We start from the raw sequence: 4,254 nt of genomic DNA, 5'->3' as shown, positions 1-4,254 counted from the left end.
CTCTTTCCACAGTTTGGCTATTGTGGACATTAATAGCAAGCGTTCTAACTCGGAGAAACAACACTGAAGAGAAACCGTGCTTTAGCTACCGACGACCTCTGTGTGGGAGGAAGCAGTTTAGGGTGTACTGTGGGTGAGAGCCTGGGGACGGGTTCCGTTTCGTAAAATGGAGGGAGAGACAGGCCGGAGAGAAGGCAGCTCTCAACTCACACCATGGTGATGGGGCTAGTACCGTTGCCCCGGGTGTGTGTGCAGGCTTAATGAAAACCGCCTAACTCGAAGGAAAAACTCGGTGGAGAATCCATGCTTCAGCTAAAAGAGCCGCTCCTGAGGGTGGAAGCATTTTGTTGTGTGCGTGCATGAGAGCACTGCAAGGGAGTCCAAAGCTTTTTGCGAGTGAGACTCAGGCCCCAGCAGAAGGCAGAACACGACTCCCCATGTGTTTCATCAAGCTAGCACTGCGGCCCCACTTTTGCATGGAAGTCTCCTCACTAGCGTTCTAACTCAAAGAAACAACAGTGGAGAGAAATCGTGCTTTAGTGTCTGTCGACCTCCAGGCAGAAGAAACAGTATACAGGGTACCGTGGCTGAGAGCCTGGGGAACGGGTTCCATACGTGAAACCGAGGGAGAAAGAGTTCCGGGCAGAAGGCACCTCTGGACTCAGCTCTTGCTACCTGAAGCGAACACTACTGCTCCATGTGTGCTTGGAATGCTCCGTGCTCAACACTGCCTTGGAAGGGACAAGCCTGTAAAGAATCCCAGCTGCAGCTCATTCGCCTACCAGGCTACTAAGGCCAAGAATCAATGGTGTATCCTTACTGCCCTTTATGTAACATTGCCGTTCCTGAAGACGGAGGAATTTTACAGTGCTCCTGTATGAGAGACCGGGAAAGGGTCCCACACGTGAAATGGAGTGAGAAACAGGCCGGTGTGGAAGGGAGCTCTCAACTCACCTCTTGTTTCTGATGCTAGTACCCTTGCCCCGGGGGTGCCTGCAGGCCTAAAGCCAACCACCTAACTCAAGGGAACAACTCTTTAGAGAATTCCTGCTTCGGCTAAAATAGCCATGCCTGAGGCTGGACGCATTTTGCTGTGTGCAAGCGTGAGCGCCCTGCAACTGAGTCCCAAACCAGTTTCTGTGTGAGACTCAGGCCCCGGAAGAAAGCAGAACACGACTCCCCACTTGTTTCATGAAGCTAGCACTGCGGCCCCGCTTTTGCATGGAAGTCTAATAGCAAGCGTTCTTTTTTTTTTTTATTAAATGTTTTATTGTTATGTTAATCCGCATACATTACATCATTAGTTTTAGATATAGTGTCCATGATTCATTGTTTGTGCGTAACACCCAGTGCTCCATGCAGAACGTGCCCTCCTCAGTACCGATCACCAGGTTAACCCATCTTCCCACCCCCCTCCCCTCTAGAACCCTGAGTTTGTTTTTCAGAGTCCATCGTCTCTCAGGGTTCTTCTCCCCCTCCGATTTCCCCCCCTTCAGGCTTCCCCTCCTGCTACATTCTTCTTCTTCTTTTTTTCTTTCTTAACGTATATTGCATTATTTGTTTCAGAGGTACAGATCTGAGATTCAACAGTCTTGCACAATTCACAGCGCTTACCAGAACGCATACCCTCCCCAGTGTCCATCACCCAGTCACCCCAGCCCTCCCACCCCACCCCCCACTCCGGCAACCCTCAGTTTGTTTCCTGAGATTAAGAATTCCTCATATCAGTGAGGTCATATGATACATGTCTTTCTCTCTTTGACTTATTTCGCTCAGCATAATACCCTCCAGTTCCATCCACGTCGTTGCAAATGGCAAGATCTCATGCCTTTTGATGGCTGCATAATATTCCATTGTATATATAAATATATATATATATATATATATATATATATATATATACCACCTCTTCTTTATCCATTCATCTGTTGATGGACATCTTGGCTCTTTCCACAGTTTGGCTATTGTGGACATTAATAGCAAGCGTTCTAACTCGGAGAAACAACACTGAAGAGAAACCGTGCTTTAGCTACCGACGACCTGTGTGTGGGAGGAAGCAGTTTAGGGTGTACTGTGGGTGAGAGCCTGGGGACGGGTTCCGTTTCGTAAAATGGAGGGAGAGACAGGCCGGAGAGAAGGCAGCTCTCAACTCACACCATGGTGATGGGGCTAGTACCGTTGCCCCGGGTGTGTGTGCAGGCTTAATGAAAACCACCTAACTCGAAGGAAAAACTCGGTGGAGAATCCATGCTTCAGCTAAAAGAGCCGCTCCTGAGGGTGGAAGCATTTTGTTGTGTGCGTGCATGAGAGCACTGCAAGGGAGTCCAAAGCTTTTTGCGAGTGAGACTCAGGCCCCAGCAGAAGGCAGAACACGACTCCCCATGTGTTTCATCAAGCTAGCACTGCGGCCCCACTTTTGCATGGAAGTCTCCTCACTAGCGTTCTAACTCAAAGAAACAACAGTGGAGAGAAATCGTGCTTTAGTGTCTGTCGACCTCCAGGCAGAAGAAACACTATACAGGGTACCGTGGCTGAGAGCCTGGGGAACGGGTTCCATACGTGAAACCGAGGGAGAAAGAGTTCCGGGCAGAAGGCACCTCTGGACTCAGCTCTTGCTACCTGAAGCGAACACTACTGCTCCATGTGTGCTTGGAATGCTCCGTGCTCAACACTGCCTTGGAAGGGACAAGCCTGTAAAGAATCCCAGCTGCAGCTCATTCGCCTACCAGGCTACTAAGGCCAAGAATCAATGGTGTATCCTTACTGCCCTTTATGTAACATTGCCGTTCCTGAAGACGGAGGAATTTTACAGTGCTCCTGTATGAGAGACCGGGAAAGGGTCCCACACGTGAAATGGAGTGAGAAACAGGCCGGTGTGGAAGGGAGCTCTCAACTCACCTCTTGTTTCTGATGCTAGTACCCTTGCCCCGGGGGTGCCTGCAGGCCTAAAGCCAACCACCTAACTCAAGGGAACAACTCTTTAGAGAATTCCTGCTTCGGCTAAAATAGCCATGCCTGAGGCTGGACGCATTTTGCTGTGTGCAAGCGTGAGCGCCCTGCAACTGAGTCCCAAACCAGTTTCTGTGTGAGACTCAGGCCCTGGAAGAAAGCAGAACACGACTCCCCACTTGTTTCATGAAGCTAGCACTGCGGCCCCGCTTTTGCATGGAAGTCTAATAGCAAGCGTTCTTTTTTTTTTTTATTAAATGTTTTATTGTTATGTTAATCCGCATACATTACATCATTAGTTTTAGATATAGTGTCCATGATTCATTGTTTGTGCGTAACACCCAGTGCTCCATGCGGAACGTGCCCTCCTCAATACCCATCACCAGGTTAACCCATCTTCCCACCCCCCTCCCCTCTAGAACCCTGAGTTTGTTTTTCAGAGTCCATCGTCTCTCAGGGTTCTTCTCCCCCTCCGATTTCCCCCCCTTCAGGCTTCCCCTCCTGCTACATTCTTCTTCTTCTTTTTTTCTTTCTTAACGTATATTGCATTATTTGTTTCAGAGGTACAGATCTGAGATTCAACAGTCTTGCACAATTCACAGCGCTTACCAGAACGCATACCCTCCCCAGTGTCCATCACCCAGTCACCCCAGCCCTCCCACCCCACCCCCCACTCCGGCAACCCTCAGTTTGTTTCCTGAGATTAAGAATTCCTCATATCAGTGAGGTCATATGATACATGTCTTTCTCTCTTTGACTTATTTCGCTCAGCATAATACCCTCCAGTTCCATCCACGTCGTTGCAAATGGCAAGATCTCATGCCTTTTGATGGCTGCATAATATTCCATTGTAATATATATATATATATATATATATATATATATATATATATATACCACCTCTTCTTTATCCATTCATCTGTTGATGGACATCTTGGCTCTTTCCACAGTTTGGCTATTGTGGACATTAATAGCAAGCGTTCTAACTCGGAGAAAGAACACTGAAGAGAAACCGTGCTTTAGCTACCGACGACCTGTGTGTGGGAGGAAGCAGTTTAGGGTGTACTGTGGGTGAGAGCCTGGGGACGGGTTCCGTTTCGTAAAATGGAGGGAGAGACAGGCCGGAGAGAAGGCAGCTCTCAACTCACACCATGGTGATGGGGCTAGTACCGTTGCCCCGGGTGTGTGTGCAGGCTTAATGAAAACCGCCTAACTCGAAGGAAAAACTCGGTGGAGAATCCATGCTTCAGCTAAAAGAGCCGCTCCTGAGGGTGGAAGCATTTTGTTGTGTGCGTGCATGAGAGC

The sequence above is a fragment of the Halichoerus grypus genome, chromosome 12 (genome assembly GCF_964656455.1).
Source record: "Halichoerus grypus chromosome 12, mHalGry1.hap1.1, whole genome shotgun sequence".
Lineage (NCBI taxonomy): Eukaryota > Metazoa > Chordata > Mammalia > Carnivora > Phocidae > Halichoerus > Halichoerus grypus.
The sequence above is the reverse complement of the archived record's forward strand: the minus strand, read 5'-3'. Positions refer to the sequence as shown.